A 26,961-nucleotide genomic window follows, 5' to 3' on the forward strand; every position below is an offset into this window, starting at 1 on the left:
GGTCTTGATCAAAACAGAGCAAAATTAACGAAGTGTCAAAGGCAGAAACGAGGTAAACAAATCCATACAATTATTAGGAAATTCCACCGTGAAATATTGCATGGGCCAGAATACATTTGTACTCTTTGCAATCAATTGTGGCATAAACCAACGGTGAAAAATACACGCAGTGTTAGCCAATCCGAAATTTTCAGAAAGTGTAACATTAGTAAGAAGAAAACAAATTTAATTTGTATGACTTGCTATTATTACATTCGCAAAGATAAAATACCACCATGTTCAATTCTAAATGGCATGGGGTTCCCAAATGTACCAGCTGAATTAGAATTATACGATTTAGAAGAACGATTAGTTTCACCTAGGATACCATTCTTACAAATTCGGACTCTGCCACGCGGTTTTCAAAAATCGTTATCAGGTGCAGTAGTTAATGTACCTGCAGATGTTATGACAACTGTTACCATTTTACCAAGGCAAATTAATGACGCCATGACAATCCCAGTGAAATTAAAAAGGAAATTAGTCTATAAATCATATACACATTATGAAAATATTAGACCAAATACAGTAAAAAAGGCAGCTACATGGCTAGCTAAAAATAGTACAATGTTTAATGAATATGGTGTTACTATTAACCCTGACTGGGAGTATATACCTCCAGAAATAGAATCTCACAATGAGACTTCGGAGACAAACAATTCATCTGATAGTTCAGACAACATAGAAGCTGGAAATTTGGATACTATGTTAAAAAATGAAACTATTACTACTAATTCGGTGAATGTGTTAAGTTTAGCTCCAGCTGAACATAACACGCCAAGAGGTTTATATGAGGATAAAGAGTCTGAGTTTTTGGCTTTCCCTACTATTTTTTGTGGTGAACGAAGGCCAAGCAATAAGGAAAGGCACATACCGGTACATTATAGTACTATTTGCCAAACAGAGTTAAGAAGTTATGATAGAAGAGTCGCTAAATCTATTAGTAATGTCTTTTTTAAACTGAAGAAATTACATATTAAGCAGATCCACGGTAAAATCAACATTTCCATCAGGAAAAAATTTACAGATGGAAATAAAATAACTGCTAAAGACATAAAATATAATATTGAGAATGTTTTACAGTTTAATGAGGGTTACAAAGTATTAAAAACTATACGCAGTTCACCTCCATATTGGGAAGGTTGCAAAAAAGATATTTTTGCAATGATAAGGCAACTTGGCATACCTACTTTCTTTTTGACTTTATCTGCTGCCGAAACAAAATGGCACCATTTAATAAATATACTATTGAGAGTTAGAAACTTAAAGGAATGCACAGAGGAAGAATTCTTAAACATGTCTTGGGAAACTAAAAGTAAATTAATACAAGAAGATCTGATAACATGTGCAAGACAGTTTGACTATCAAGTTAGGAAATTATTTAATTGTGTTTTGATGAATGGCACTAATCCTATTGGGGAAATAGTAGACTACTTTTACAGAGTCGAATTCCAACAAAGAGGTTCTCCACATATACATGCATTACTCTGGGTAAACAAAGCACCACTGTATGGTGTTTCACCAGTGGAAGAAGTCAATAGCTTCATTGACAAATATATCACTTGTCATAAGTCTGAGAACCCTAGTTTACAACCGTTAATAAATCTACAAAGGCATGGTCATACCAAAAATTGCAGGCGTAAACATCAAAGGACATGCAAATATCAATATCCTAAATACCCAATGTCAACAACGCTTATATTAGAGCCATTAACACTTGAGGCGACAAATAAGCAATGGCAAGATAATATTAAAATAATACATGAAGCTATGAATAGTACTACTTTTAATACACTTTCTTTTGACGAATTTTTAGACTTCATTAAAATGGATGATAATGAATATATTACTTCAATACAAACTAGCTTACAAAAAACAACGATTTTTTTTAAACGAACACCAGCCGAATGCTTCATCAATAACTACAATAGTATTCTTTTAGAAGCTTGGCGAGCAAACATAGACTTGCAGTTTATACTGGACCCTTATGCTTGTGCTGTCTACATTATCTCATATATCAGTAAATCTCAAAGAGGAATTAGCAAACTTCTAGCGCAAGCTGCTAAAGAGGTACCAAGCAATAGTAATGTCAAAGATCAACTTAAACACATAGGAAACAAATTCCTCAACTGCACAGAAATTAGTGCTCAAGAAGCAGCATATCTAATTCTTCAAATACCATTAAGGAAAAGCTCACGATCATTTGTATTTATTAATACTAGCCGTCCAGAAAAAAGAACTTATTTAATGCGTGATATGGAAACGATTAATAACTTGCCAGAAAATTCAACTGACATTCAATGTGAAAATATTATTATAAAGTACTGCAAACGCCCACAATCATTAGAGATGTGCACGTTAGCAGACTGTGCAGCTAATTTTAACTATGTGAAGAAAAAAACACATGGGAGAGAAATAAATCATAGCGAAGATTTACTTGCAGAACAAAACTTTTACAGCTCAGATGAGGAAGAATTACAAATAGCATGTAGTCACGGGAATAAAGAACAACAGAAACAGAATTATGATTATGCTTTAAATAAGCGCACACAAGGGAAAATAATACGCTTTTGCAGATTTAACAAAAATAATGAACCAGAAGAGTATTATAGAGAGATATTAATGTTGCACTATCCATGGAGGGAAGAACATAAAATGCGAATAAACAAGGAAACTTACTATGAGAGGTATCTGGAAGTTAAAACATTTGTTGACGCACAACTAAAAATCTATAACAAACAGCATGGAGAAGTTACAAACATTCTTCATGAACAGTGTCATGAAAATGTAATTTCACCTCCTCTTTCACCAACAGTAAATATACAGAGAGAAAACCAAAATAATGAAATAAATAATATATATGATTTGGCGCTAGATTTAGGAATTAGAACTACCACCAATGAACAAAGCTCAACTAACGTTTTCTTACCCGATGAGAAATACTAACAACTTATGCAAAACTTAACGGAAGAACAACTACAATTTGTTTACCATCACTTGCATTGGTTTAAAACTACAAGCACTCCATGCTATACTTTTTGCACCGGAGGGGCTGGTGTTGGGAAAAGTTTTGTAATATCTGCACTATATCAAACTTTACTACGTTACTATAACACAAAGGCAGGTGAAAATCCAGACAATGTTTATATCTTACTTACTGCTCCAACTGGAAAGGCTGCCCATAATATTAATGGCAAAACACTGCATAGCACTTTCAAAATACCTGTGTCGCAAAGTTTGACTTATAAACAACTGAGTCATGAACATAGAACTGCTCTACAAATGGAAATGATGCATGTTAGAGTTGTTATTATAGATGAAATTTCAATGGTAGGGCACAATATGTTAAATTTTATACATAACAGGCTACAAGAAATAAAATCTTCTAATGAACCATTTGGAGGCATTTCTATTTTAGCCATTGGTGACTTTTACCAATTAAAACCTGTATTTGACAGATACATTTTTCAGGATTCTACACAGTTGTATGGTCCTTTAAGTGCAAACTTATGGAAAGAACATTTTAAAATTTTTGAATTAACAAAAATTATGCGCCAAAAAGAAGATCTTCAATTTGCTCAACTACTAAACCGGTTGAGAGAAGGCAAGCATACTGAAGAAGATATTTCACAAATTAAGCTAAGGGAAATACAACCTGATGAGAGTCTATTAGAAACAATACCATATATCATGTCAACTAATAGAGAAGTTAATGAAATTAACCAAAATGTTTTGGAAAAACATAGCAAACATTATCCAGTCTACATAACAGTAGCAAGCGATACCGTAAGTTCTGATTTGTCAGAAAATGTGAAAAAAACAATTCTGAAGCAACTGCCCAAAGATCCACAGAAAACAATGGGCCTTTCACATACATTACACTTAGCCTTACAACTTCGCTATGATTTAAGTTGCAATGTGGATGTAAATGATGGTTTAACAAATGGCGCAATTGGTGTGGTACAATTAGTTGAATTGATTAACAATACACCTATTATTGTTTGGTTGTTATTTGAGAATGAGAGTATAGGACAAACAACCAGACAACAATATAAACACTTATATCATTCACAAATTCAAAACACATGGACACCAATACATGCTATAGCTAGACATTTTCAATACACTAAGAAATTTATTACCATTATACGGAAGCAATTTCCTTTACGCCAAGCATCAGCACGGACTATACATCGCACACAAGGTGCAACAATCGAACCACTTTATATACACTTTAATAACAGCAAAATTCATCATTTGCATTATGTTGCTATTAGCAGGGCCAAATCAATACAAAATGTATATGTACAGAATTTTGATGAGGGTAAAATTTTAGTACATCCAAAAGTTAATGATGAAATGCACAGATTAAGGACAGAAATGCCACTTGAAATACATATCCCACAGTTACATACATACACTGCACATTTCAATATAATTGCACACAATATAAGATCACTACAGAAAAATTTTACTTCTATGATAGCTGATAGGAATATATTGCAAGCAGACATTATTTGCTTAACTGAGATCAACACTACAAGGAAGGCTACAGATAGTGATTTTACGATACAACAATACCATCACATTATATTTGATAAATTTCATACATACAACACTAACCATGGAATGATCATGTACTACAATTTTTTTTATTTATATTGCCTATTTATGAGACACATGAAGGGATAGACATTTTACATTTTACTGTACATATTCATAACACGGATTACCTTATTATTATTTTATACAAACCACCACAAAAAAGTATAGCTTCTCTTTTGGATTTTATCAAAAATATTACGGATTTTTACCCCACACACAAATTTATCATTATAGGGGATTTCAATGTGGATCTATCGCAACAAAATTCATACACTAAGCAATTAATTGGATTCTTTGAAGCTAAATTACAATGTAAACAACTCATTTCCAGTTACACAACTAACTACCAATCCATTTTAGATCATATATATACAAATGGAAAACTGCACAACTATGGTACATTAGAATGCTATTACAGTGATCATAAAGCAATATGGGTTTGTATTTAAGATGTTATAACGTATTTTATATTTCAGATGATGTCTATTGAAGAACTCAGTAACATTAATACCAATGACAACAAACCATATCAGAAACCCATACGAGTTAATGTAATCAACTGCTCTGGAAAAACTACTTACAAAAATGCAAAACAAGAACAAAAAATTCTATTTCATTTGGCTCTAGCAGATAAAACTGGTACTATGAAATGTACTTGTTATCAAGAAGAATTATACGAGCAAACTCAAAGTAACTGTGGACTACTGATACGCAACTTCATCATCAAAAACAAAACAATTCTAATTACTAAGCAAACAAAAGTTACAAAATTTCCGGCAATGAAAATTGAGGAGGGCCTTATCCAACAAGCGAAGAACATTTTGCATCCACCTGCACCATCTGCTTCTCCCATTAAGGAAATAAAACGTGCAAGTCTAAAAAGTCTTATGACCGTTTCAGGGACAATATGTGGCGTAAGTATCAACGCAAATATGTCATCATGTCTCAACTAAAAATGCCTAGTTAGCTTACACACACATTACACCTTTGCTAACTTCACTAACAAGCTAAAAACACATAGCATTATACACTCTGTCACACTATGTAGAAAGCACGAAGTTTTTAAACCATAATATGCCAGTGTTTCGCTGTCTACTATAAATACAAGCACTCTCTACAAATCCATATTTGGAAATAAACAATGCTATCTTTTCTAAAGGAGGTTCTGTTGGGTCCTTAAATATGACACCTTAGATTGCCATTCATACAACGCACTATTACTAAGTGTTTTTTCTTTCGGAATTTAATACAATGCTTCTTTGGTGTAGGAAGAGGACGTAAAGACTGTCTTTATCAATGGAGAAGATACTCCACTGAAATCGATTACTTTAAAAGATGCAACAGATGACATCAAAGTGACACTGTGGAGAGAAGCTACACTATTTAACATACATCTTGGAGATTATGTCACGCTAACTCATGTAACTGTCCATGAATTTAATGCACAGAAAACATTGAATACAACGAGGCACAGCAAAATAGAGGTAAGCAGACAAAAAAATTTATTTGCAAATAAGAACTAATATTTCACTAACTATATACAAATTTCTCACTCTCGCACCCACTCTGGACATATCACCCACTTGCATCCTTTCAAGCACTTTCTATCTTTCCAGCACGATGGAGCTTTCAACTACCCTGGCTCTTTCAGACACTCTGGCTCTTTCAGACACTCTGGCTCTTTCAGACACTCTGGCTCTTTCAGACACTCTGGCTCTTTCAGACACCCTGGCTCTTTCAGACACCCTGGCTCTTTCAGACACCCTGGCTCTTTCAGACACCCTGGCTCTTTCAGACACTCTGGCTCTTTCAGACACTCTGGCTCTTTCAGACACTCTGGCTCTTTCAGACACTCTGGCTCTTTCAGACACCCTGGCTCTTTCAGACACTCTGGCTCTTTCAGACACTCTGGCTCTTTCTGACACTCTGGCTCTTTCAGACACTCTGGCTCTTTCAGACACTCTGGCTCTTTCAGACACTCTGGCTCTTTCAGACACTCTGGCTCTTTCAGACACTCTGGCTCTTTCAGACAATCAGGCCCTCTTCAAACACTCTGGCTCTTTCAGACACTCTGGCTCTTTCAGACACTCTGCCTCTTTCAGACACTCTGGCGCTTTCACCCACTCTGGCGCTTTCACCCACTCTGACTCTTTTCGCCCACTCTGTACCTTTCGCCCACTCTGTACCTTTCGCCCACTCTGTACCTTTCGCCCACTCTGTACCTTTCGCCCACTCTGTACCTTTCGCCCACTCTGTACCTTTCGCCCACTCTGTACCTTTCGCCCACTCTGTATCTTTCGCCCACTCTGTACCTTTCGCCCACTCTGTACCTTTCGCCCACTCTGTACCTTTCGCCCACTCTGTACCTTTCGCCCACTCTGTACCTTTCATGCACTCTCTATCACACACACACACTCTTGCTCTCAAACTAAAAATCTCTCTTTCAGACTGGACTTACAAAAACATAAAGTATAAGAATCTAAGGACTAATTGTTGCATTTGTTTTGTCTCAACAGGTAACAGCCCCACCACAGGAAAATATTGACATAGAAATTTATGGCGTCGAAAGCACCAAAGATGAAACAAGTATTATAACTATTAGGGTGACAAACACAGACGTTTATCAATCGATGCCAATTCAAAATGACATACTAATTAAATGGTTTATGTTGGATGATGAGGTGGACAACATTGGAAATGCACTTGTACATTATTTGCCACAAACTTGTGAAGTGGTGTTTTGTAATGGGAAAATCATAAACATTGTAAAAGAGAAAGACGATGAAGACATATGTTCCGACTAAAAATCTCATGTTGCCATGATCTCACATTTTTTGTACAAAGTTTCAAAGTAATTATTATTGTTTTTAATAAAAATTAAAAGGTGTGAAATACAAACTTTGAACTTCTTTGGTCTTGTTTTGCTAAAGGAAGGATACATACAACTACACTCAACTAATACAACAGTCACACACACATAGAACAATCATGCAATAACACACACACTCTGTAGCTTGCGCTAACTCCGATGCTTTAAGCCACTCTGCATCGTTCCGCCACTCTGCATCATTCAGCCACTCTGCATCATTCACCCACTCTGCATCATTCACCCACTCTGCTTCATTCAACCAATCTGCTTCATTCAACCAATCTGCTTCATTCAACCAATCTGCTTCATTCAACCAATCTGCTTCATTCCCCCACTCTGCTTCATTCACACATTCTGCTTCATTCACCCACTCTGCTTCATTAACCCACTCTGCTTCATTCACCCACTCTGCTTCATTCACCCACTCTGCTTCATTCACCCACTCTGCTTCATTCACCCACTCTGCTTCTTTCACCCACTCTGCTTCTTTCACCCACTCTGCTTCTTTCACCCACTCTGCATCTTTCACCCACTCTGCATCTTGCACCCACTATGCATCTTGCACCCACTCTGCATCTTTCACCCACTTTTTTCTTTCCCTCACACACGGAGCAGGTACAGCACAGGCAGCAGCAGTGCAAGCTTCCCTCACACACGGAGCAGGTACAGCACAGGAAGCAACAGTGCAAGCTTCCCTTACACACAGAGCAGGTACAGCACAGGCAGCAACAGTGCAAGCTTCCCTCACACACAGAGCAGGTACAGCACAGGCAGCTACAGTGCAAGCTTCCCTTACACACGGAGCAGGTACAGCACAGGCAGCAACAGTGCAAGCTTCCCTCACACACAGAGCAGGTACAGCACAGGCAGCAACAGTGCAAGCTTCCCTCACACACAGAACAGGTACAGCACAGGCAGCAGGAGTGCAATGTTCCCTCACACACGGAGCAGGTACCGCACAGGCAGCTCTGAACAATGTGCCTGACCTTATTGCAAGGTGAACTATCCCTTTCTTTCTATAAATTGAGATAAGCCTAGTAGTGGATGTGTTAGCTCCTACTACTAGGTTCAGTGTCTATTGTCACATTTACTTTGAACTATACATTCCTAAAGCCATATGTGTGTGTGCCCATTAATCCCTGGTGCTGTACTTCACCGTCCCTCAACCCTTTTCTAGTGAAAAAAGGGGGAGGGGGATTGGCAACGCCTCACGGGAGCAACCACCATGGAGGATGTGTCAAACTGGTACTCGCTTGACTCCCCACTGTATCATCATCAGCAGTTGCCAACCGTTAAAGTAAAGGGGATCAAAATATTGTGCTAAAGAAAACAAAACTCCGTGATAGGGCCTACCCTCCCGCAGATACCCCGAGCAGCAGTGCCCGCACTACCAAGCGTTCTGTTATGCCACATCTCTCAGGTTACAGATCCCTTCTCTCTTTCTATTCCTCTCCACGTTTCTGCCTCTTTCACTCTCTCTTCCAACTCTCTCCCTCCATCTCCATTTACTTACACAAATCTTGGTGATACCCCGAGCAGCAGTGCCCACAATACCGAGCGTTCTGTTATGCCACATCTCTCAGCTTACAGATCCCTTCTCTCTTTCTATTCCTCTCCACGTTTCTGCCTCTTTCACTCTCTCTTCCAACTCTCTCCCTCCATCTCCATTTACTTACACAAATCTAGCCGATACCCCGAGCAGCAGTGCCCGCACTAGCGAGCCTTCTGTTATGCCATATCTCTCAGCTTACAGATCCCTTCTCTCTTTCTATTCCTCTCCACGTTTCTGCCTCTTTCACTCTCTCTTCCAACTCTCTCCATCCCTCTCCAATTACTTACACAAATCTCGCCGATACCCCGAGCAGTAGTGCCCGCACTAGCGAGCGTTCTGTTATGCCACATCTCTCATCTTACAGATCCCTTCGCTCTTTCTTTTCCTCTCAACGTTTCTGCCTCTTTCACTCTCTCTTCCAACTCTCTCCCCACTCTCCATTTACTTACACAAATCTCGCAGATACCCCAAGCAGCTGTGCCCGCACTACCAAGCCTTCTGTTATGCCACATCTCTCAGCTTACAGATTCCTTCGCTCTTTCTTTTACTCTCCACTTTTCTGCCTCTTTCACTCTCTCTTCCAACTCTCTCCCTCCATCTCCATTTACTTACACAAATCTTGGTGATACCCCGAGCAGCAGTGCCCACAATACCGAGCGTTCTGTTATGCCACATCTCTCAGCTTACAGATCCCTTCTCTCTTTCTATTCCTCTCCACGTTTCTGCCTCTTTCACTCTCTCTTCCAACTCTCTCCCTCCCTCTCCAATTACTTACACAAATCTCGCCGATACCCCGAGCAGCAGTGCCCGCACTAGCGAGCCTTCTGTTATGCCATATCTCTCAGCTTACAGATCCCTTCTCTCTTTCTATTCCTCTCCACGTTTCTGCCTCTTTCACTCTCTCTTCCAACTCTCTCCATCCCTCTCCAATTACTTACACAAATCTCGCCGATACCCCGAGCAGTAGTGCCCGCACTAGCGAGCGTTCTGTTATGCCACATCTCTCATCTTACAGATCCCTTCGCTCTTTCTTTTCCTCTCAACGTTTCTGCCTCTTTCACTCTCTCTTCCAACTCTCTCCCCACTCTCCATTTACTTACACAAATCTCGCAGATACCCCAAGCAGCTGTGCCCGCACTACCAAGCCTTCTGTTATGCCACATCTCTCAGCTTACAGATTCCTTCGCTCTTTCTTTTACTCTCCACTTTTCTGCCTCTTTCACTCTCTCTTCCAACTCTCTCCCTCCATCTCCATTTACTTACACAAATCTTGGTGATACCCCGAGCAGCAGTGCCCACAATACTGAGCGTTCTGTTATGCCACATCTCTCAGCTTACAGATCCCTTCTCTCTTTCTATTCCTCTCCTCGTTTCTGCCTCTTTCACTCTCTTCCAACTCTCTCCCTCCCTCTCCAATTACTTACACAAATCTCGCCGATACCCCGAGCAGCAGTGCCCGCACTAGCGAGCGTTCTGTTATGCCACATCTCTCAGCTTACAGATCCCTTCTCTCTTTCTATTCCTCTCCACGTTTCTGCATCTTTCACTCTCTCTTCCAACTCTCTCCCTCCCTCTCCAATTACTTACACAAATCTCGCCGATACCCCGAGCAGCAGTGCCCGCACTAGCGAGCGTTCTGTTATGCCACATCTCTCAGCTTACAGATCCCTTCGCTCTTTCTTTTCCTCTCAACGTTTCTGCCTCTTTCACTCTCTCTTCCAACTCTCTCCCCCCTCTCCATTTACTTACACAAATCTCGCAGATACCCCAAGCAGCTGTGCCCGCACTACCAAGCCTTCTGTTATGCCACATCTCTCAGCTTACAGATTCCTTCGCTCTTTCTTTTACTCTCCACGTTTCTGCCTCTTTCACTCTCTCTTCCAACTCTCTCCCTCCATCTCCATTTACTTACACAAATCTTGGTGAGGCACAGGCAGCAACAGTCCAAGCTTCCCTCACACACAGAGCAGGTACAGCACAGGCAGCAACAGTGCAAGCTTCCATCACACACGGAGCAGGTACAGCACAGGCAACAGCAATGCAAGCTTCCCTCAAACACGGAGCAGGTACAGCACAGGCAGCAACAGTGCAAGCTTCCCTCACACACAGAGCAGGTACAGCACAGGCAGCAACAGTGCAAGCTTCCCTCACACACAGAGCAGGTACAGCACAGGCAGCAACAGTGCAAGCTTCCATCACACACGGAGCAGGTACAGCACAGGCAACAGCAATGCAAGCTTCCCTCAAACACGGATCAGGTACAGCACAGGCAACAGCAGTGCAAGCTTCCCTTACACATGGAACAGGTACAGCACCGACAGCAGCAGTGCAAGCTTCCCTCACACACGGAGCAGGTACAGCACAGGCAGCAGCAGTGCAAGCTTCCCTCACACATAGATCAGGTACAGCACAGGCGGCAGCAGTGCAAGCTTCCCTTACACATGGAACAGGTACAGCACCGACAGCAGCAGTGCAAGCTTCCCTCACACACCGTCACACACCCTCACTCACCCTCACACACACACACACACACACACACACACACACACACACACACACACACACACACACACATACAACAACAAAAGGAAGAATAGAAATAAACTATCCTAATCCACACTCTAACTCCAAGATAGAAATCCTGAGTCCTAATTCACCCTAATAAACTAACAGCCTAATTCACCCTACAAATACACCCTCAAGATACGCAACAGAAAGACATCCTAGAAAATAACAACCAAAGTAAAAATACGCCATCCTAATGCACCAGCCAAATAAACAATCAAATAAAACTAAACAAAACACAATATAAGTAAAGACTCAAAAAATAGCCTCCTATTCCACCCTATTCAAAGAAATGATTGTGCATTTAACAGATAGATAAGTATTATGCCATTTTCTGAGACAAAAACAAATTTTTGCACGCAATTAAAAACAAAGGGGAGAAAACGTAGTCGTGCATCAGATACGTTACACACAAAATCTACTTCCCAAATGTGAGCTACAGCATGCAATGATGTTTATCAAGCTTCAGGTCACCAAACCAAAAATTATTCGGACAAAATAACAACAACAAAAGAACGAAGAAATATCTGTCAGGATGCGAGGACGAGGATGTACAAACACAAAAGTAAAACAGCCTATTTTTAACTTGGGTAATAAACAAGCACTATTCATCCCGTAAATGGGACGGATTAAACACAATTGTCACGAGTTACACAAAAAGCCGTAGGCATATAACAATAGCAGTTCATCACACGGAATTACATCAAATATAAACAACATATTACGCAACTATTTGTATTCAGCGCTAACATCATCAATAAACATTACATATGTCTCTTAGCTTCACAAAACAACTCGTAATACAATTAATACTTTTGAAGTGTACAATATTCATGGCGAAAAGAGTACTTAGAAACTCAAAGAACAGCTCTTGTACGTCAAATAACAAACAACTGCTAATAATACATTACATAACACTTTACGATAATAAATACATTACATATCGAAGAATAAAAACAAGACTTTAATTACATTACATAATATTCATTTCGAAATATTACAAACAAAAAAAAACAACGTCAACATTATTAAAAATACACTCCTATTCATTCGTTAACTTAAACATACTATAGGTAGTAAATAAAAACACTTACTTACATATAAATTACATAAATAACTAAAATAATTACAATCGCTAACAAAATATGTCACTATTTCTATAAATACACTCATAATTATTAACTAATTTATGCATACTATCAATACTACTTTAAATTAGATTAAAAAAACACGTCGAGGAAATCTCTTACCTATCATACGACGCACCAACAGCACACGGACAGGAACACGCCTTCCGCATCCCGCTATTCTCCATGTTCTGGAGAATTCCACCGATTACGTATGCAAATCGGAACGCAACGTCAAAAACGTCGCGCTCCGATTGGCTAAAAAATATGTCAATCAAAAAAAAGACGTAACGGTAGGAAAAAAAAATAACTACAACGCTAACCTGTTAAATGTAGGTAGCGTTAAGGTGGCGCTTTGCGTCCGACATTTTAATAAAAAAAAAAAAATTCAACCTCAACCCCTCACCCTCAATCACACTCAATCACCCTCAACACATCACCCTCACTCACCCTCACTCACCCTCAATCACCCTCACTCACCCACACCCTCACTCACCCTCACTCACCCTCACCCTCACTCACCCTCAATCACCCTCACCCTCACTCACCCACCCTCACTCACCCTCACCCTCACTCACCCACCCTCATTCACCCTCACCCTCACTCACCCACCCTCATTCACCCTCACTTACCCTCACTCACCCTCACCCTCAATCCCTCACCCTCACTCACCCTCACTCACCCTCAACCCCTCACCCTCACTCACCCTCAACCCCTCAGCCTCCCCCTCACTCACCCTCAACCCCTCACCCTCAACACATCACTCACCCTCAGTCACCCTCACTCACCCTCAACACCTCACCCACCCTCAATCACTCTCACCCTCACTCACCCTCACTCACCCTCAACACCTCACCCTCAATCACCCTCACCCTCACTCACACTCAACCCCTCACCCTCACTCACCCTCACCTTCACCCTCTCACCCTCAACCCTTCACCCTCACTCACCCTCAACCACCCTCAACCCCTCACCCTCACTCACCCTCACTCACACTCACTCACCCTCACTCACCCCCACCCTCACTCACCCTCACTCACCATCACCCTCACTCACCCTCACCCACACTCACCCTCAACACCTCACCCTCACTCACCCTCAACACCTCACCCTCACCCTCACCCTCACTCACCCACAACACCTTACCCTCAATCACCCTCACCCTCACTCAGCCTCAACCCCTCACCCTCAACCCCACTCACCCTCAACCCCTCACCCTCACTCACTCTCAATCACCCTCACCCTCACTCACCCTCACCCTCACTCACCCTCACTCACCCTCAGCCTCAGTCACCCTCAACCCCTCACCCTCACTCACCCTCACTCACCCTCACCCTCCCTCAACCCCTCACCCTCACTCACCCTCATCCCCTCAGCCTCACCCTCACTCACCCTCGCCCTCACTCACCCTCACTCACCCTCACCCTCACCCTCACTCACCCTCACCCTCACTCGCTCACCCTCACTCACCCCCACCCTCACTCACACTCACTCACCCTCACTCACCCTCACCCTCACTCACCCTCACTCACCCTCACTCACCCTCAACACCTCACCCTCACTCACCCTCAACCCCTCACCCTCACCCTCAATCATCCTCAACCCCTTACCCTCAATCACCCTCACCCTCACTCAGCCTCAACCCCTCACCCTCACTCACCCTCAACCCCTCATCCTCACTCACCCTCAACCCCTCACCCTCACTCACCCTCAACCCCTCACTCACCCTCACTCAGCCTCACCCTCACTCACCCTCACTCACCCTCACCCTCACTCACTCACCCTCACCCACACTCACCCTCACCCACACTCACCCTCACCCTCACCCTCACTCACCCTCAACGCCTCACCCTCACTCACTCTCAACCCCTCACCCTCACTCACCCTCAACACCTCACCCTCACCCTCACTCATCCTCAACCGTTCACCCTCAACCCCTCACTCACCCTCACTCTCACTCACCCTCACTTACCCTCAACCCCTCAGCCTCACCCTCACTCACCCTCACTTACCCTCAACACCTCAGCCTCACCCTCACTCACCCTCACCCTCAACACCTCACCCTCACTCTCACTCACCCTCAACACCTCACCCTCAACCCCTCACACTCACTCACCCTCACCCTCACTCACCCTCAACTCCTCACCCTCACTCACCCTCAACACCTCACCCTCACCCTCACTCACCCTCACCCTCCCTCAAACCCTCACCCTCACTCACCCTCATCCCCTCAGCCTCACCCTCACTCACCCTCACTCACACTCACCCTCACTCACCCTCACCCTCACTCACCCTCACCCTCACTCACCCTCACTCACCCTCACTCACCCCCACCCTCACTCACACTCACTCACCCTCACTCACCCTCACCCACCCTCACCCACACTCACCCTCACCCACTCACCCTCACCCTCACTCACCCTCAACACCTCACCCTCACTCACCCTCAACCCCTCACCCTCACTCAGCCTCAACCCCTTACCCTCAATCACCCTCACCCTCACTCAGCCTCAACCCCTCACCCTCACTCACCCTCAACCCCTCATCCTCACTCACCCTCAACCCCTCACCCTCACTCACCCTCAACCCCTCACCCTCACTCACCCTCACTCACCCTCACTCACCCTCACTCACCCTCACCCACACTCACCCTCACTCACCCTCAACGCCTCACCCTCACTCACTCTCAACCCCTCACCCTCACTCACCCTCAACACCTCACCCTCACCCTCACTCACCCTCAACCGTTCACCCTCAACCCCTCACTCACCCTCACTCTCACTCACCCTCACTTACCCTCAACCCCTCAGCCTCACCTTCACTCACCCTCACTTACCCTCAACCCCTCAGCCTCACCCTCACTCACCCTCACTCACCCTCAACCCCTCACCCTCACTCATCCTCACCCTCACTCACCCTCAACCCCTCACACTCACTCACCCTCACCCTCACTCACCCTCAACTCCTCACCCTCACTCACCCTCAACACCTCAGCCTCACCCTCACTCACCCTCAACGCCTCACCCTCAACACCTCACCCTCACTCACCCTCACTCACCCTCAACCCCTCACCCTCAACACCTCACCCTCAACCCCTCACAACACATATTGTGTTACAATAGGTGTCACATTTGCAGAAGATAAAACTATCTAGAGATGTAGCATAACGACCAGAGCTGCCATATAAGTCACGTAAATACTAAACATGTTGCATTCCAAATGCTATAGGTGTCACATTTGCAAACGTTATAACTATTGGCATTGTAAATGACAAAGCCATCAATATAGCTATTTTAACATCGCAAAAAAAAAAAATTATGTCATTTACAAGACCAATAACTACAACTTTTCTAATGCGATACTTATTGCATTCCAACCCCACTCATCCACGCAACGCCACTCACACACGCAACGCCACTCACACACGCAACGCCACTCACACACGCAACGCCACTCACACACGCTACGCCACTCACACACGCTACGCCACTCACACACGCAACGCCACTCACACACGCAACGCCACTCACACACGCCACTCATCCACGCAACGCCACTCATCCACGCAACGCCACTCTTCCATTTGCAAAAAGAAAAATGTCTAACTATTCTATTGCGAGACCTATTGCATTTCCAATGCTTGTTCTTTGTCTTTCCAGGCCAGGGGGGCCTCTGCATAATTCCTTTCAGTCTCTGAGCACTTGTTGGGTGTACTCTGGCTGTTGCTTTCAGTGTGAGGGCAGGCACATCAGACGCTCCACAGGGAGGCGGAGCCAGCATTGTGGGGACAGGGGCAGCCAGGAGTACCTTGTTGATGGTGCTTCGCCCTTCCTGGGCCAGGTGCAGGCTGAGTCATCAGTCGCCCCCCAGGGGGGCGGAGCCAGCATTGTGGTGGCAGAGCACAGCCTGATTAAGAGTCCAGGGGCCAGTTTCTAGTAAGCTGGCGACCGAGATGGCTGCATAGACGCTCGGCTCCGTGAGCCTTCTCACCCCGCGCATACATCCTGGCAACTATCCTGAGCCGTAACGGCATATTTAAGTAGGCGAAGGGCAACTTTCACTGACCGTTTGCTCCTGAGGCTTTTACGTGCGGCAGACCCGTGGAAATGTCCCCGACTGTTTTGCGGCCTTCACAGAGCTGGGACCAGGGTGTCGAGTGAGGAGAGTAGCCGGCCGCGACTGCGACTGCGACAACAGCGGCCTCTGGTGGAGGTGAGGAGTCGGCCGGAGGGCACCGGAGATCTGATGGGCCGATGGCGACAGTGCCGACCCAGTCCATCTAGCGGAGTGCCTTGTGGGATGTGCGGTAAAGCAGGGTCGTGGGGAGCGCACAATACTTGGCCCCCTTTCCAGTGTTGTGTCCGGGCATGACTAATGACTTCTCCCGGAATTGGCGGGCGGCTCCCAGGGAGCGGCAGAGATTTTGTTTAGCCTTCTGGTGACCCTTCGCTGGGAAGCCTGCCTTGACTTTCGGGGTCCTCGTGGTGAATCCTGTTGCCCCCTGGTGTGGGGCCCGGTCCCGAGGTGAGGTGGAGAAGGACGAGGCCGGATCAGCTAAGATGGCGTATGGCACCCTCTTACGCAGACCACATCCAGGCAGAGAAGCTGCTGTGCGGGAGAGTCCTGGGGTCTGGCGACACGAGTCAGAGCCCACGTCCAGAGATATACTGGCTGCGCTAACAACCCTGCATACGATCCTGATCCGGGACGCCCGGGATCTGGGAAGAAGGATGGCCGCCATTGTTGTCCCACCGTTCCACACGGGCATAGTTCGATCTCAAGGAAGCGCCGATGTGCCCGCCTCTGCGTCAGTGATGAGTGCTCCAGCTACGCCTATGTTCGTGGAGACGCTGGAAGACCCGGTTCATGAGATCGCTTTGGACAGATCTGTTGTACATGTGAGTGACTCGTCGGGGCACTTATCTATTCGGCGGCTGGGGAAACAACGTCGATCTATGGTTTGGGCTGCCCCGGCGGCGTTTCAGTGCTTACCGGATGGTGTGACTCTCTTTCCCTGGCTGGTGAAACTGTGTTCGGACTGGAGGATGTTTTCGGGGTCGATACTGACACAGACGGATTTCCGCCATACATATTCGGCTGGGTTTTGGTGGCTGAAGTCCCATGGAGTAACAACACTGCCCGGTCCGCCCGGATCACTTGGACCCTCCACGCTGCTCTGTATGCCGATTGATAAGTGGACGTATGTTGGTACTACTGATAGAAAAGGCCAGGGGTGAGACCGTCTAGGACATGGTGGAACTTATTGTTGGCTGACGGTGATTTGGGGGACACTCAGCGGGGATGTTATTGATTGTGCTATCGGTGATTAATGTTTTCCATGGCTATTCTGATCTTTCCTTTAGGATGTTTACTGTGCGCGGTGGTGGGGGGGGGGGCGGGTGGCTAGATCGATGGCCCTTCCCCACATTTTTCCTCTTTTTCCTTTTTTCTATATTTCGGGTCTCTTATTTAGGGCGACAGGCACGCTGCTGGGGGGGGGATAGGCCGTAGCCTTCTGCAGGGGTGCAGGGTGGGGGGTAGGGGGATGGGGTTTGTTAATTTGTCCTTTCTTTGTTTCTATGGCCCTTTGTCTTTCTTCCTTTTTGGTGTCGTCGTTTTTCATGTTTCCTACAGTATGTTTCGTTTTGAGGGGTGGGGTGCAGCTTTGCTACGAAACGTGTTTGTTTTTACATTTATCTTGACTCGTATGCCTTACCCCCAATACTTCAGATGTATTTGCACTATTTGCGGATTTCCTGCTTCATGCTTGCTATTGTAGGACCATGTATGACCGTATGGCATTGATTCTGAGTTTTTCTTTATTGTAAAATGAACCTTCTCGAATCCTGAACTTTGCACAGTATGCTTGAATACAAATTATATCCTGGACACTTATTAGACCCCGATTTTCGGGCTGCTGTATTTTTCTACATTGATTTTACTGTACTTACGACTTGACTAGTGGCCGGCCGGGGTGGTTGTAGGCCCATGCTTGTATTTACTTGAAGTAACAATAAAGGTTCTTAAAAAAAAAAAAAAAAAGAGTCCAGGGGCACTCCTACCTCCCACTAAGGTGTAATCCTTGCATTCACCACCTGTCATCCCCCAGCCCTGTCACTCACACATCCCAGACAGTCAGATACACATCCAAGCAGAGGCGGGCTGAAATGGTTAGGCAAGCAAATGCTAACTTTCTAAAAGTAGCATTTGCAAACACAGGACATTAAAATAAACTTTACTAAAAGAAGTATTTTATTATTCTGAGTTCAGGCATACTAAACATTATTTTCTACCATGTTCCCTGAGCCTGCTGGGATTATAGAGTGTAATAATTCCAGCAGCCCATCTGGCCTAAAGAGAACAGGTAGCCTTACAATAGTGAAAAACGAATTTGGCTATAATTCACTATTAGGACATGCCACACACATCAGAGCATGTCCTACCTTACACTTACAATGCACCCTGCCCTTGGGCCTACCATAGGGGTGACTAATATGAAGTTAAGGGAAGGTTTAGGGACTGGCAAGTGGGTGCACTTGCCCAGCCAGCATGACAGTACCAGACTGCACGCAGGTTCTGCAATGGCAGACCTTAGACACATTTTGCTAGTCCGCTTCTGTGGGTGGCACAACCAGTGCTGCAAGCCCACCAGCGGCATTTGTATTTACAAGCCCTGGCACTCCTGGTGCACTTGACTAGGGACTGACAGTAAACCACATAAGCCAAACATGGACACCAATCAATGTAACAATTTACAACAGGGAGAGCATATGCACTTTAGCACTGGTCAGCAGTGGTAAAGTGCCCAGAGTCATTAAACCAACAAAAACAGGTCAGAGGAAATATAGAAGGAAAAAGGCAAAAAGTTTAGGGATGACCCAGCAGGAAGGGCCAAGTCCAACAGGGGGGAAACGCGTAAAGGAGTTGACTTCCCCAACTCATCTGAAACGCGTCCCCCAGTGCTCCTTGCATCGGATACTGGAGGCTGCAGGATGACAGGTAGTGAGCATTCTTGCGAGTGGCGAACAGGTCCACCCGAGGAGTCCCCCACATCTGAAAGATGTCGTGAACAACCTCCGGATGGAGCCTCCACTCGTGGTCGGCAGAAAACTGCCGACTGAGAACGTCTGCACGTACGTTCAGAACTCCGGCCAGATGATTTGCCACCTGACAAATCTGAGGGTCCTGAATCCAGGACCAGAGACGCAGAGCCTCTTTGCAGAGACACCGCGACCCTACTCCTCCCTGCTTGTTGATATACCACATCGCGGTCGTGTTGTCCGTCAGGACTTGAACCGACTGACCGCGAAGGGAAGGGAGGAAGGCCTTGAGCGCCAGACGTATCGCCCGCAACTCTAGAAGGTTGATGTGAAGCAACCTTTCCTCCGGAGTCCAAAGACCTTTGACCTCCAGATCCCCCAGATGAGTACCCCACCCGAGAGTGGATGCATCCGATATCACTGTGGCAACCGATGGAGGCAGTTGGAAAGGCTTTCCTTGAGACAGATTGCCTTCCACGCCGCACCAAGACAGATCCGCTGCAGTTTCTCCGGAGATCCTCACTGACTCCCTGAGATCTCCGTTGTGCTGATACCACTGCCTGCGGAGGCACCACTGGAGTGCCCTCATGTGCCAGCGTGCATGGTTGACCAACAGAATGCAAGAAGCCATCAGACCGAGCAGACGAAGGACCTTCAGGACTGGAACGACCGCTCCATTGTAGAATAAAGGAATCATTTCCTGTATGTCGCGAATCCTTTGGGGCGGAGGGAATGCACGACATACAGATGTGTCCAGTACCGCACCTATGAACAGGTTGCGCTGGGAGGGCACCAGGTGAGACTTGGGTACATTTATCGAAAAACCCAACCTGTGCAACAACTGAGTTGTCTCTTGCAGATGAAGGAGCACCTTCTCTGGCGACTTTGCTTTGATCAGCCAGTCGTCCAGATACGGGAATACAGGTATTCCCGACCTCCTGAGATGTGCTGCCACCACTGCCATCACCTTGGTGAAAACTCGAGGCGCAGTAGTAAGTCCAAACGGAAGGACCGCAAACTGGTAGTGTTGCGACCCTATCGTAAAACGGAGATACGTCCTGTGCGACTTCAGGATGGGGATGTGGAAATAAGCATCCTGCAAGTCGATTGACACCATCCAGTCTTCTTCCAACAGCGCTTGAAGAACCTGCGCAAGAGTGAGCATCTTGAACTTTTCCTGCCCACTCTGTACCTTTCGCCCACTCTGTACCTTTCGCCCACTCTGTACCTTTCGCCCACTCTGTACCTTTCGCCCACTCTGTACCTTTCGCCCACTCTGTACCTTTCGCCCACTCTGTACCTTTCGCCCACTCTGTATCTTTCGCCCACTCTGTACCTTTCGCCCACTCTGTACCTTTCGCCCACTCTGTACCTTTCGCCCACTCTGTACCTTTCGCCCACTCTGTACCTTTCATGCACTCTCTATCACACACACACACTCTTGCTCTCAAACTAAAAATCTCTCTTTCAGACTGGACTTACAAAAACATAAAGTATAAGAATCTAAGGACTAATTGTTGCATTTGTTTTGTCTCAACAGGTAACAGCCCCACCACAGGAAAATATTGACATAGAAATTTATGGCGTCGAAAGCACCAAAGATGAAACAAGTATTATAACTATTAGGGTGACAAACACAGACGTTTATCAATCGATGCCAATTCAAAATGACATACTAATTAAATGGTTTATGTTGGATGATGAGGTGGACAACATTGGAAATGCACTTGTACATTATTTGCCACAAACTTGTGAAGTGGTGTTTTGTAATGGGAAAATCATAAACATTGTAAAAGAGAAAGACGATGAAGACATATGTTCCGACTAAAAATCTCATGTTGCCATGATCTCACATTTTTTGTACAAAGTTTCAAAGTAATTATTATTGTTTTTAATAAAAATTAAAAGGTGTGAAATACAAACTTTGAACTTCTTTGGTCTTGTTTTGCTAAAGGAAGGATACATACAACTACACTCAACTAATACAACAGTCACACACACATAGAACAATCATGCAATAACACACACACTCTGTAGCTTGCGCTAACTCCGATGCTTTAAGCCACTCTGCATCGTTCCGCCACTCTGCATCATTCAGCCACTCTGCATCATTCACCCACTCTGCATCATTCACCCACTCTGCTTCATTCAACCAATCTGCTTCATTCAACCAATCTGCTTCATTCAACCAATCTGCTTCATTCAACCAATCTGCTTCATTCCCCCACTCTGCTTCATTCACACATTCTGCTTCATTCACCCACTCTGCTTCATTAACCCACTCTGCTTCATTCACCCACTCTGCTTCATTCACCCACTCTGCTTCATTCACCCACTCTGCTTCATTCACCCACTCTGCTTCTTTCACCCACTCTGCTTCTTTCACCCACTCTGCTTCTTTCACCCACTCTGCATCTTTCACCCACTCTGCATCTTGCACCCACTATGCATCTTGCACCCACTCTGCATCTTTCACCCACTTTTTTCTTTCCCTCACACACGGAGCAGGTACAGCACAGGCAGCAGCAGTGCAAGCTTCCCTCACACACGGAGCAGGTACAGCACAGGAAGCAACAGTGCAAGCTTCCCTTACACACAGAGCAGGTACAGCACAGGCAGCAACAGTGCAAGCTTCCCTCACACACAGAGCAGGTACAGCACAGGCAGCTACAGTGCAAGCTTCCCTTACACACGGAGCAGGTACAGCACAGGCAGCAACAGTGCAAGCTTCCCTCACACACAGAGCAGGTACAGCACAGGCAGCAACAGTGCAAGCTTCCCTCACACACAGAACAGGTACAGCACAGGCAGCAGGAGTGCAAGCTTCCATCACACACGGAGCAGGTACAGCACAGGCAACAGCAGTGCAAGCTTCCATCACACACGGAGCAGGTACAGCACAGGCAACAGCAGTGCAAGCTTCCCTCACACACAGAGCAGGTACCGCACAGGCAGCTCTGAACAATGTGCCTGACCTTATTGCAAGGTGAACTATCCCTTTCTTTCTATAAATTGAGATAAGCCTAGTAGTGGATGTGTTAGCTCCTACTACTAGGTTCAGTGTCTATTGTCACATTTACTTTGAACTATACATTCCTAAAGCCATATGTGTGTGTGCCCATTAATCCCTGGTGCTGTACTTCACCGTCCCTCAACCCTTTTCTAGTGAAAAAAGGGGGAGGGGGATTGGCAACGCCTCACGGGAGCAACCACCATGGAGGATGTGTCAAACTGGTACTCGCTTGACTCCCCACTGTATCATCATCAGCAGTTGCCAACCGTTAAAGTAAAGGGGATCAAAATATTGTGCTAAAGAAAACAAAACTCCGTGATAGGGCCTACCCTCCCGCAGATACCCCGAGCAGCAGTGCCCGCACTACCAAGCGTTCTGTTATGCCACATCTCTCAGGTTACAGATCCCTTCTCTCTTTCTATTCCTCTCCACGTTTCTGCCTCTTTCACTCTCTCTTCCAACTCTCTCCCTCCATCTCCATTTACTTACACAAATCTTGGTGATACCCCGAGCAGCAGTGCCCACAATACCGAGCGTTCTGTTATGCCACATCTCTCAGCTTACAGATCCCTTCTCTCTTTCTATTCCTCTCCACGTTTCTGCCTCTTTCACTCTCTCTTCCAACTCTCTCCCTCCATCTCCATTTACTTACACAAATCTAGCCGATACCCCGAGCAGCAGTGCCCGCACTAGCGAGCCTTCTGTTATGCCATATCTCTCAGCTTACAGATCCCTTCTCTCTTTCTATTCCTCTCCACGTTTCTGCCTCTTTCACTCTCTCTTCCAACTCTCTCCATCCCTCTCCAATTACTTACACAAATCTCGCCGATACCCCGAGCAGTAGTGCCCGCACTAGCGAGCGTTCTGTTATGCCACATCTCTCATCTTACAGATCCCTTCGCTCTTTCTTTTCCTCTCAACGTTTCTGCCTCTTTCACTCTCTCTTCCAACTCTCTCCCCACTCTCCATTTACTTACACAAATCTCGCAGATACCCCAAGCAGCTGTGCCCGCACTACCAAGCCTTCTGTTATGCCACATCTCTCAGCTTACAGATTCCTTCGCTCTTTCTTTTACTCTCCACTTTTCTGCCTCTTTCACTCTCTCTTCCAACTCTCTCCCTCCATCTCCATTTACTTACACAAATCTTGGTGATACCCCGAGCAGCAGTGCCCACAATACCGAGCGTTCTGTTATGCCACATCTCTCAGCTTACAGATCCCTTCTCTCTTTCTATTCCTCTCCACGTTTCTGCCTCTTTCACTCTCTCTTCCAACTCTCTCCCTCCCTCTCCAATTACTTACACAAATCTCGCCGATACCCCGAGCAGCAGTGCCCGCACTAGCGAGCCTTCTGTTATGCCATATCTCTCAGCTTACAGATCCCTTCTCTCTTTCTATTCCTCTCCACGTTTCTGCCTCTTTCACTCTCTCTTCCAACTCTCTCCATCCCTCTCCAATTACTTACACAAATCTCGCCGATACCCCGAGCAGTAGTGCCCGCACTAGCGAGCGTTCTGTTATGCCACATCTCTCATCTTACAGATCCCTTCGCTCTTTCTTTTCCTCTCAACGTTTCTGCCTCTTTCACTCTCTCTTCCAACTCTCTCCCCACTCTCCATTTACTTACACAAATCTCGCAGATACCCCAAGCAGCTGTGCCCGCACTACCAAGCCTTCTGTTATGCCACATCTCTCAGCTTACAGATTCCTTCGCTCTTTCTTTTACTCTCCACTTTTCTGCCTCTTTCACTCTCTCTTCCAACTCTCTCCCTCCATCTCCATTTACTTACACAAATCTTGGTGATACCCCGAGCAGCAGTGCCCACAATACTGAGCGTTCTGTTATGCCACATCTCTCAGCTTACAGATCCCTTCTCTCTTTCTATTCCTCTCCTCGTTTCTGCCTCTTTCACTCTCTTCCAACTCTCTCCCTCCCTCTCCAATTACTTACACAAATCTCGCCGATACCCCGAGCAGCAGTGCCCGCACTAGCGAGCGTTCTGTTATGCCACATCTCTCAGCTTACAGATCCCTTCTCTCTTTCTATTCCTCTCCACGTTTCTGCATCTTTCACTCTCTCTTCCAACTCTCTCCCTCCCTCTCCAATTACTTACACAAATCTCGCCGATACCCCGAGCAGCAGTGCCCGCACTAGCGAGCGTTCTGTTATGCCACATCTCTCAGCTTACAGATCCCTTCGCTCTTTCTTTTCCTCTCAACGTTTCTGCCTCTTTCACTCTCTCTTCCAACTCTCTCCCCCCTCTCCATTTACTTACACAAATCTCGCAGATACCCCAAGCAGCTGTGCCCGCACTACCAAGCCTTCTGTTATGCCACATCTCTCAGCTTACAGATTCCTTCGCTCTTTCTTTTACTCTCCACGTTTCTGCCTCTTTCACTCTCTCTTCCAACTCTCTCCCTCCATCTCCATTTACTTACACAAATCTTGGTGAGGCACAGGCAGCAACAGTCCAAGCTTCCCTCACACACAGAGCAGGTACAGCACAGGCAGCAACAGTGCAAGCTTCCATCACACACGGAGCAGGTACAGCACAGGCAACAGCAATGCAAGCTTCCCTCAAACACGGAGCAGGTACAGCACAGGCAGCAACAGTGCAAGCTTCCCTCACACACAGAGCAGGTACAGCACAGGCAGCAACAGTGCAAGCTTCCCTCACACACAGAGCAGGTACAGCACAGGCAGCAACAGTGCAAGCTTCCATCACACACGGAGCAGGTACAGCACAGGCAACAGCAATGCAAGCTTCCCTCAAACACGGATCAGGTACAGCACAGGCAACAGCAGTGCAAGCTTCCCTTACACATGGAACAGGTACAGCACCGACAGCAGCAGTGCAAGCTTCCCTCACACACGGAGCAGGTACAGCACAGGCAGCAGCAGTGCAAGCTTCCCTCACACATAGATCAGGTACAGCACAGGCGGCAGCAGTGCAAGCTTCCCTTACACATGGAACAGGTACAGCACCGACAGCAGCAGTGCAAGCTTCCCTCACACACCGTCACACACCCTCACTCACCCTCACACACACACACACACACACACACACACACACACACACACACACACACACACACATACAACAACAAAAGGAAGAATAGAAATAAACTATCCTAATCCACACTCTAACTCCAAGATAGAAATCCTGAGTCCTAATTCACCCTAATAAACTAACAGCCTAATTCACCCTACAAATACACCCTCAAGATACGCAACAGAAAGACATCCTAGAAAATAACAACCAAAGTAAAAATACGCCATCCTAATGCACCAGCCAAATAAACAATCAAATAAAACTAAACAAAACACAATATAAGTAAAGACTCAAAAAATAGCCTCCTATTCCACCCTATTCAAAGAAATGATTGTGCATTTAACAGATAGATAAGTATTATGCCATTTTCTGAGACAAAAACAAATTTTTGCACGCAATTAAAAACAAAGGGGAGAAAACGTAGTCGTGCATCAGATACGTTACACACAAAATCTACTTCCCAAATGTGAGCTACAGCATGCAATGATGTTTATCAAGCTTCAGGTCACCAAACCAAAAATTATTCGGACAAAATAACAACAACAAAAGAACGAAGAAATATCTGTCAGGATGCGAGGACGAGGATGTACAAACACAAAAGTAAAACAGCCTATTTTTAACTTGGGTAATAAACAAGCACTATTCATCCCGTAAATGGGACGGATTAAACACAATTGTCACGAGTTACACAAAAAGCCGTAGGCATATAACAATAGCAGTTCATCACACGGAATTACATCAAATATAAACAACATATTACGCAACTATTTGTATTCAGCGCTAACATCATCAATAAACATTACATATGTCTCTTAGCTTCACAAAACAACTCGTAATACAATTAATACTTTTGAAGTGTACAATATTCATGGCGAAAAGAGTACTTAGAAACTCAAAGAACAGCTCTTGTACGTCAAATAACAAACAACTGCTAATAATACATTACATAACACTTTACGATAATAAATACATTACATATCGAAGAATAAAAACAAGACTTTAATTACATTACATAATATTCATTTCGAAATATTACAAACAAAAAAAAACAACGTCAACATTATTAAAAATACACTCCTATTCATTCGTTAACTTAA

The sequence above is a fragment of the Lissotriton helveticus genome, chromosome 12, assembly GCF_964261635.1.
Source record: "Lissotriton helveticus chromosome 12, aLisHel1.1, whole genome shotgun sequence".
NCBI classification, from domain to species: Eukaryota; Metazoa; Chordata; class Amphibia; order Caudata; family Salamandridae; genus Lissotriton; species Lissotriton helveticus.